This window comes from Suricata suricatta, chromosome 8 (genome assembly GCF_006229205.1).
Source record: "Suricata suricatta isolate VVHF042 chromosome 8, meerkat_22Aug2017_6uvM2_HiC, whole genome shotgun sequence".
NCBI classification, from domain to species: Eukaryota; Metazoa; Chordata; class Mammalia; order Carnivora; family Herpestidae; genus Suricata; species Suricata suricatta.
Genome location: NC_043707.1, coordinates 130,609,584 through 130,618,866, shown reverse-complemented (window position 1 = coordinate 130,618,866; position 9,283 = coordinate 130,609,584). Strand labels below are relative to the sequence as shown.

Below are 9,283 nucleotides of genomic sequence, written 5' to 3'. Positions count from 1 at the left end.
GGGGCGAGCCTCCCTGGGCACCGGCGCGCCTTCGCGCCCCACACAGCTCGCCGGCCGGCGCTCCTCGACTCGGCAGACGAGGCGGCGCCTTTGTGTGTGTGCCGCCTTTGCGCTTCCAAACTTGCCCCACTGCCGGAGGCTCTCACTTAAGGGAACAAAAACTGGAGAGAACTGAACGTCGCACAACAGCCAGGCGACCCTTGCCCGCCCAAGACGCTCCTCGGGCTGGCGCGGGCAGGGAACACCCCTTTACTAGTGTCTGCATACCCGCAGCTTTAGCTCTTGGCCACCAAAGTGAAGACAGGAAGAGGGACCAAGGACACCCCCCCCCCCAAATGAGGGGGGAATTGAGGAAACAGGGGTTAAGGAGTTGCCGAGCCAGCACTTCGGCGGCCGCGTAGAGTCCCAGTGCGCAACTCACGCCCGAGACCCAGAGAAGAGCCATGGGCAGCCCACGAGTGCACGGGCAGCTCCAGAGGGCGGATGTCGGCTTTCACTCCACGCAAGCCTGCAGTGAGCGTTTTAGGTTTTTCATCGCTCCCCCTTGCCCTCTCCCTTCTCCCCGTGGTCAGGTGTCTTGGGGCTGGACCCAGGCAGAGGAAGGAGCGGCTGCTGCGGTCCCCAAGCTTTAACCCTCCAGTGTGAGGGTCTCGATGCTCTTGTGCTTTGCCTCGGCCATGACGTGAGGAATGGAAGCTGGGCGGTGTCGGTGTGTTTCGGATGTTTCGCTTTCTTTCTCTCAAACGGTGGCTTCCCTGTACTCCCCATCCCCCAGCTTCCCTTGGGCTCCGTCTTTCCAGAAACTTCTCAGGGAACCAGCAGCGAAAAGCCGCAGGCTCAGCCCCCACCTCCCTCCCGGAGCATGCGCGCCGGATTGGGCGGCAAGTTCGGCGCGCGCGTGTGCAAGTGTGAGAGTGGGACGTGCGCGCGCGCCGTGCGGGGCGGGGCTGTTCGCTCTCACAATGAAGGGAACAGGTTTTCTTCCCCTCCCCCCACGTTCCGCCGTCGCGCCAGCGCGTTGGGGCAACTCCCCGGGCCTTTGAGAGAAGTAGGGGGAGGGGCGGGTCCGAGGCGCTCACGTCTGTGAATCGCGCGCCTGCGCAGCAGGTTATCTCCGCCGAGCTGCGTTCTCCGCGCAGCCTGCGGTAGCGTCTTTGCTCTGAAGTGCGTCTGACCCCTCGGTTGCGTCCTACTCACAGTTTCCTCAGCTCCCACTCGGGGAAACTGTAGCGTCTTGAGGGGTTAACATTTCTGCCCGCCGGTTTCCGGGAGCTGAGACTTTTCCTTGTGCCGAAGGGATGAGGTCCAACTGTGCCTGGTTGGCTCCCTTCCACGCCTGCCTGCGCCATGTTTGGTCCGGCTCCTGACCGGATTCGGCGCCTGCAGTGTGGTGGAGCCTTCTCCAAGCGGGGAGGGGAGGACGGCCCTGGCCCAGAGACTAGGTGGTGGCCGCGCTGGCTTCCCTCAGGCGCTGCCTGCAGTTCTTGCTCACTAAAAGGTGTCCTTTATTTGGAACGCAGCCCTCGGTCGCCGACGCAAACCTCCAGCGGGGCTGGCCGCTAGGTTTGTGGTTGGTGTGTGGACGCGGACAAAGAAAGGGCCTGGGCGTATCGCTCGGTCTCTTTGGGCAGAATTGAGCTCGCCGAGTGGTAACCATAGTAACAGCTTTTACTCCTTCTCAAGGTGCCTTTGGTGTTATTTTTCCTTTCCTCTCCCCTTAGGAGTGTGGTGGAAATTACTGCCAGGGTTGTGGGTTTTTAAAATAGTGCTTCCCCCCCCCCCCCCCGTCACCTCAAGCTCTTTTATCTTGCCTTGTAATCCGCTTCCATGCCAGCCTGGTTCTGAAATCCAGCAGGCTAAAGTGAGGTTCCCTTGGCAGGGCATGGAGGTCTGCTGCGTCTCCAGTCCTGAGCTTCGTTTCCTCGCCCCCTTCTTTTTGAAGGACATTCGTTTCACTGGTGGAGTAATTGACTTTCTATATTCGTTTAACGCACAACGTACCTTCAGATCCTCCTAGATGTTTAAAAGAGCGCGTTTGTTCGCGAGGAAGGCACCTTGGGGGCTCCTAAAGACAGACATTTTATGGTCGAGAGCCGCATTTGGGCTCTGAAGTTGCTGGGCAGCGCTAACTTGCTTGCAGGTGCGAGTGCACCATTGACCACGCAGAGTCTGAGGTCAGGTCAGGTCAAGGCTCTGGGCGGAGCCACGCTGTGGGTCCTAAGGAAGGAAGATCTTTCTTCCGGGTGGGAATTTTGAGTTGGTGCCAGATTCCTAATAGGAACTCTTAATATATGAAAAGCTATCCAGAGGCTGTTGAAGTACTAGCAAGCAGAATTCTACCCCTGCTAACAAGGCTATAATTTGCTTGGAAATGACCAAATCATGTCCTTTGAATTCGTAGAATTTCAGTTAGAGATTCTATCCTAACAAATCATGGTTAATGAGTCTTTGAGGCCAAAGTCCCTAAAGTAAGGACAACACTAAGTAAGGGGAAGAAAATTTTGTTTGTACGTTTTGTAATTTAAAAAATTCTTTTGTTTAGTAAGTGAACTCTACACCCGATTTGGGCCTTGAACTCAGCACTCCAAGATCAAGGGTCGTATGCTCTAGCCACCGGACCACCCTGGCACCCCGACTTTTTTTTTTCTTAAGTTGTACATTTATTTATTTGTACCTTTTATAATTTTAAATAGGCATAAAAACAAAATTCTTATTGGGGTCTAATAATTAGAATCTCTGGAAACTTATCTTGAGGTGAACGATATATAAAGTTGTGAAAGACAAAAAAAAGTATCCCATTTGAAGCCACCTCTGAGTGAATTTTTTTTAAGTGAAAGTTTTATGCTTGGGTATGTGTTTAAATCATCTTGTGTGGTGGGGAAAACACAGATCCATTTTAGTAGTTCATTCCACCAATCCCCTTCCACTAGTTAACTACAGTATACAGTGAAATCTTAGCTGTGACTCTTAATGATCCTGTTTTCTTGAAAAGAAAAAAGTTTTAATGACCATTTAAATCGAGCATCCTTTTAAGAGAGTTATCCTGAGTCATTCTCTTTTCAGCTGAAGTATTTTCTAAAATGAAGTGTGAGTGGTTTCCATGACACCTGTAGTATATAGCCTGAAAAAAATTCATTGAGTGCCTCTATCAAAATCCTGAAATTTAACTTTTTTAAGTCTTAAAAATAATACCAGCAGTTAATTCAGGAAGGCATCATATCCTACCTTGTCTTTAAATAGTGTGGTTTTGTTTTAAGCCAAAAGGTTTCTATATCTGGGGCGCCTGGGTGGCTCAGTCGGTTAAGTGACTGACTTTGGCTTAGGTCATGATCTTGCAGTTTGTGAGTTTGAGCCTCCCATAGGGCTCTGTGCTGACAGCTCACAGCCTGGAGCCTGTCTCAGAGTCTGTATCTCTCCCTCTCTCTGCCCCTCCCATGCTCAGTCTCTGTCTCTCAATAATAAATGTTAAAAATGAAAAAAATAATGTCTAATTATATAAAATTAGCAATTATTACCATCTTCAAGATTAATGCAAAATATCTGAGACAGTGATGTGATTAAAGAGGCATTACTATCAAATAGTAATAATTGAATTTAGGAAACAGTTTTCAAAACACATTTCAAATGAGCACATAAATAATTTTTGGTTTAAATTTTCTACTTCAGACTAAAGCAGAGAAGCTTAAATCCCGAGTCTGCTGAAAATTTCAAAAGCTATGTAACAAGTTAGTAAACACGTTTCATTTGGTAGTACTGTTTTTGAGATTCCATCGACTACACTTTTGATAGTCTTCTTTCAGTTAATCCATAGCCTTGATTTGCATTATTTATATTCTGACTCTCCAATGTTTAAAAGTTACAATCTTCAATACGTGAGGTGTTCTGGTTAAAGTATAGCACTTCTAGTGAAGAGGTTATCTTTTCTCACATGAGGATTAGCAATAGAGGTTTAAAAGGTTGAATGAAATCTCTCATAAATATGTTAATTTAGTAGCGTCCAGCATCAACATTTCAAAGAAATCCTTAAGTAACCCAGATGCTGACTTCAAAAAGTCATTTCATTATAGCCTTTTCTAATTATAAAAGCAGTATATGTTAACCAAAGAGGGTATGGAGGAAAATTTTACAAATATATAGATGAACAAAAATTTCTTAAACATTTAAGTTTCAGGGGTGCCTGGGTGGCTCAGTCGGTTAAGCGTCCAGCTTCAGCTCAGGTCATGACCTCATGGTTCGTGGGTTCGGGTCCGAGTTGGGCTCTGTGCTGGTGGCTAGCTCAGAGCCTGGAGCCTGTTTCGGATTCTGTGTCTCCCTCTTTCTCTGACCCTCCCCTGCTCGTGCTCTCTCTGTCTCTCAAAAATAAATTTAAAAAACATTTAAAAAATTAAAAAAAAATTTAAGTTTCAGGTGAGTTGGGTGAGGGCATGGGTGAAATTGGTGAAGGGGATTTCACTTGTCATCGTGAGCACTCAGTATAAAATTGTTGAATCGCTATATCATATACCTGAAACTAACACTGTATCACATAGGTAGAGCTGTGATGAATATAATTGAAAATATCCATCCAGTGCATTTTTTCCCCAGTGCCATAAATCTTAATCATGTTTGTAATTGTAAATATTAGGTACATTAGCAGTATTTCCTTATAGCGGGGCGGGGGGAGTTACTTTTAGCAACTTTCCTGGTAGAAATGGTAGAAACATGAGAATTGATTTTTTAAAAGAAAATATCAGCCATTACATTTGTTTCTGGAAAACTAAAAACAATGTGGAATAAATTATTTAGCTTTCCAGGAGGGTGAACAGGAAAATGGATTATGAAATGTTGGCTTGCTGAAAGAATGATTTAGAGGGCTAGCTGGCTAATGTTCAGTTGATTGAAGTTCTGATAATTTATGTATATGTAATTCCACCAGAGTGAGCCTGCTTTATCAAAATAAGTCTGTTAATGGACTAGTCTGTCTTTTTACCAATTGACTCTCAGAACTAGCAATATGTCAAACACTCTGAGACTAATACAGTAGTGTTGTCTGCTTAATTTTCTACTGTTTTGAAAAAAATGGATTCTAATAATAGAAGGAATTTGTATTGTCATGTAGGCTTTCATCATTTTAGAGCCAGTTAATGTATTTTTATATAATGCCTTTAGAAACCAGCGCTTTTATCTTAAGTATATGTTTTTATCATGAAATAGTTTAATTTTAATTGCTTGGGACTAGATTTGTAACCAAATTCTTGTCAAATATCTGGTAATGATTCTGTCCTCCTGTTCAAGTGCTGATATTAATTTATCTGCTCTATTGGCTGGGTTAGCATTCAAAGCCTGAGTTTGAGGCTCAGATGCTTTCCCCAACTGGGCTTCCATTACGCATGACTGAACGCTTTGAGCATGTCTAGCATGCTAAATACAGGAGGTCCTCACAGTGTGAAAATAAGACCTGATTAAAAACACATCTATTTTAATTTTCCTTTGCAGATGCTTCTGCTTTAATGTTACCTTTCTGAATTACCTTTAATACTTAAATGAGGAGATTCACTTCACCATCTACTTATCATAGATGAAAGGAGAGATCACAACCTACTTTTTGATCTTTTTCAGTGAGCATCAGTTATTAATTGTTAAAATAATTTAAAAATCAGAATAACAGCAGGTTGCATTGCTACTGAAAACACACAAAGATAAATGCTTGTGAAGAAATTCTGCCGTTGTAAATATTTTGTAACAAGCACAGAAATAGAGAAAAGCTTTCCCAGTGTTTCCTGATACATGGCCAATAAAATGAAAGGCACTGAAAAAAATTCAAATACTCGATTCAGGGCTGTGCAAAGGGCATGTACTCACCAGTTTTGTTGTTAAGAGATTTGCAATAGAAAAAGTCAGCAAAAAACCCCCACAAAACCAAGGAACTGTGCACTTAATATGCAATTACTGCATTTTGATTTGACTCCAGGACTTGGCTATAACTGAAAATTGTTAATAGTATGATCTTACTCTCAAGTGATGTTTATTTTTGATATAAGTATGAAATTAGTGGTCAACTTATTAATATTATTGATATTTTTATGTTGTGTTTTTTCCAAATCCTTTTACATATATTATCTTCTTTGATACTTCTAGCAACCTTTTTTGGTAGAGAAAGCATATTTTTTATATTCATTTTGCAGATAAGGATATTGAGACTTTTAAGGATTTAATTGATTTGCCTACGTCATATAGCCAGTGACAAAATTGGAACTGGGAATTTTAACTCTTAACCTAGGGCTACTTCCATTATGCATTAAGGTTTCTCATTCATACCATCAGTGTTTTTTTCAATTCATGGTCAAGGAGTGTTATGCTGAAAGAATCAGTGAGGAATGTGGGCAATATTTTTGACCTGCAACGATTAACTTTAATAAAGGTGGATATTTATATTTGCATCAAAGGAACAGATTAAGCATTTGAACAGGTAAGAGTTGAAATGTGTCTTATTCATTAAATAATCTATATATGTAGGCCGATATATGTTGACATTTTATAAACAGAATTCTCTTCAGAAATAGAGATCAGATTTTCAAAAACCCAGGAAACTAACATGAATACTTTGGTTGCTATTTTTGGTGCCAAACAGGTATTTTGACTAACACTTCCAGAGATCCTGAGTATAAGGTGGTATCAAATGATACTTGATGGGATTTCGCTAGCCTTTACCTTGTTAAAGAGAGACTGTTTCTCAGTTGTTTGATAAATCTCTGACAAAATGAGAATTGCTATTCTCTTAATTTGATATTTGTTCCTAATCTTTTTGACAGTCTGTGATCCGTAAAGGTCTTTGGGAGAATTTAATTCAACTTTGTTAAACAATTTGCATGTATGTTAAAAAAAATTTTTAGTTGGTAAACGTTTTGCTTTAATTTTCACTTAATGTCCCCTAATTTTTGTGCCATGGAGAAAGTAGTATAAAACATTTTTATTGGTTCTTATTTTGTTCTAGTTTATCCTTTTATTCTGTGGGAGTCCTAGACGGATACCGTATTTAATAACTACTCTAATAGTCTCTCCTAATGATTTTGCATCTAAAAGCCCCCCCTTTTTTTTTCAGCCCTTGAATTTTTCTCCAGCATGATTTTAACTGAACTCTGCATTCAAGGTGAGATATCCCCTTCTCTAATTGCAAGACCCTATTTCTGAATCCTCTTCTTTGTTAGTTGCTCCTCTTAATGTAAGTGAGCTGAATCTCTTCTGTTCTTCATGGTGACACTTTGTTCTTTCCCAAGAGGTTTCAGCTAATTCATAGCCTATCGGGTTTTAAATGAGTTATTTTCCATTACATTTTAAAATGTGTTTCAAATTGTGGTGGTTTATATTGAAATTCATGCTTCATGGAAACATGCATTTCAGCTCATTGCTAACTGTACCCATGTATACAGGACTGTATAGTTCATGAGTTTAGGTTAATGGTATGCTGGCCTAGCTTTCCTTACGTGATAGTTCCTGTGACAGAAAATGACCAAATGTAAACGGCTTATGCTACATCTGAATGTGGTTTGATTTGCTTTTACTGAGAAATCAATTCCATAATACTTTCAAGAACACAAATTTCCATTTCATTTAATGACTGATTTGCATGAAGACAAGATGAACCTCCTGGGTAGCACTAAATACCTTAACTAAATTATGAATGAGTGCCACTATTAGAGTAGGGCTTTTCTGCTTCTAACTCTTTGCCACCTTACCTCCTCTTTCTGTTTCTGACTTGAAGTTTCCAAAACAGTAAAAAAAAAAAAAAAAAAAAAAGTTGAAATAGAAAACATGTAAACATAAGCTAGGAAAATAGCATAAAAACCACTTAAATTACCTGTCTCAGAATCTCGAAGTTTGAGAAGTAATTTGTCAAAATTCCAAAAATCATTTCAAATGGATGGTAAGGTTAGCCCTTGAGCTAGCACATCTTCCACTGTAATTGTTGGCAACTGTGTAAAGTGAGGGCTTGCTTAGCTTCTGAATATCCTAAGAAAGGAGGGAAGAGAGGTTATCTCAATTCGTCACACCTGCTGAGATCAAGTTTATTTAGTACAGACTATTATTAAATCAAATACAAGAAAGTTGATGTGACTCTCAGTGTGACACAATCATTAAGAAACTTATGTTATGGGGCGCCTGGGTGGCTCAGTCGGTTAAGCGTCCGGCTTTGGCTCAGGTCATGATCTCATGGTGCGTGGGTTCGAGCCCTGCGTCGGGCTCTGTGCTGACAGCTAGCTCTGTGGAAGGAAAGAAACTAAATATGCACAGATGACTCCAGGTATTAGTGCTATTGATTATGGTGATCATATTTTCCAATTCAAAACATAGCTCGGTGATAAGTTGGAACCTATTTAAGGAGAATGAGACCAAATATTTAAAATCTAGTATGTACTTGAAGCTCCAGGTCTTTGATATTTATTTCTGTAGGTAAAAAATTGAAAAGAAAATTGAGTTGTTGACTGTTCTAAACAATTCTATTTTTCTGGACTCAGTACAGTTGCCTTAACTTTGTGGATTTTCCCAAAGGTTGTAAACTGATCTTTATATAAAAGTCTGTGATCTTTAAAGGCCTTGGACTGGAAAGGCCAGAGGTCTGACCCGTTCCTATGCTTAAATGTTAAATTACAGTAAATCCTCTATATGAATCGTTTATGCAATATTAGACGTGTAACCGCCTCATTTCAGTTCTATTCCTGGTATCTCATAACAATCATCTAGAATATCTTGCAAAAGGTTTCACAATCATATATAAAATAAAGTTGCCAAACGTTACAAGCTAATGATTGAGAGGGATGGGTTTTTGAAGCCGTCCCTGCTTTGCTGGGCAGAGAGAAGGGCGGCTCTCTTCTGACACTTTCCCAAGCAGGCGGGGATCCAACTGCCCGGAAATGGCCAGCTCTTGACCGAAGGGTGAGCGGGGGAAGGAGCCTTAGCTACTCCTAGGAGGGGGCATTGGCACCCGCTTTGACACGCAGCCCTATCAAAACCAACCTCCTTTCTCTCTTTTCTTCTTCCAGACCGGCGCCTGGGACCCCTGCTCGAGGGGCTGGAGGCTGTCCCTGCCCCCGCACGCGCAGAGCCCCAAGCCTGACTGAGCGCCCGCCCCGCGGTCAGCTCCCCGCACAACTGCGCGCCTGCGCACCGGGACCCGGCGCGCGAGCGTTCCTTCCCGGCTCCGTGTTCCTCCCTCCCCCGTGCGCCTGCGCGCCGGCTGGGAGGAACTCGGCGCCTTGGCCTCGACGGGCGGGCGGATGGGCGCGTGCCCGCGGCGAGGGAGGCG

The 9,283-nt window shown here is 42.8% G+C and overlaps 2 long non-coding RNA genes across 3 annotated transcripts; one reads left to right on the top strand and one right to left on the bottom strand.

The window, feature by feature from the left end:
* Positions 1 to 6: 6 nt before the first annotated feature.
* LOC115299741 lies at positions 7 to 9,263 on the top strand. Of its 2 annotated transcripts, none has more exons than XR_003912314.1 (3): positions 7 to 513; positions 7,082 to 7,129; positions 9,021 to 9,263. It is a non-coding gene; the product is annotated as an uncharacterized LOC115299741 (long non-coding RNA). The 2 variants fall into 2 exon arrangements; XR_003912313.1 differs by lacking the exon at positions 7 to 513 and adding an exon at positions 6,166 to 6,448.
* On the bottom strand, positions 2,839 to 9,230 carry LOC115299740. Its single transcript, XR_003912312.1, has 3 exons — positions 8,995 to 9,230; positions 7,838 to 7,989; positions 2,839 to 3,121 (listed from the first exon to the last, which is right to left on the bottom strand). It is a non-coding gene; the product is annotated as an uncharacterized LOC115299740 (long non-coding RNA).
* Positions 9,264 to 9,283: the final 20 nt, after the last annotated feature.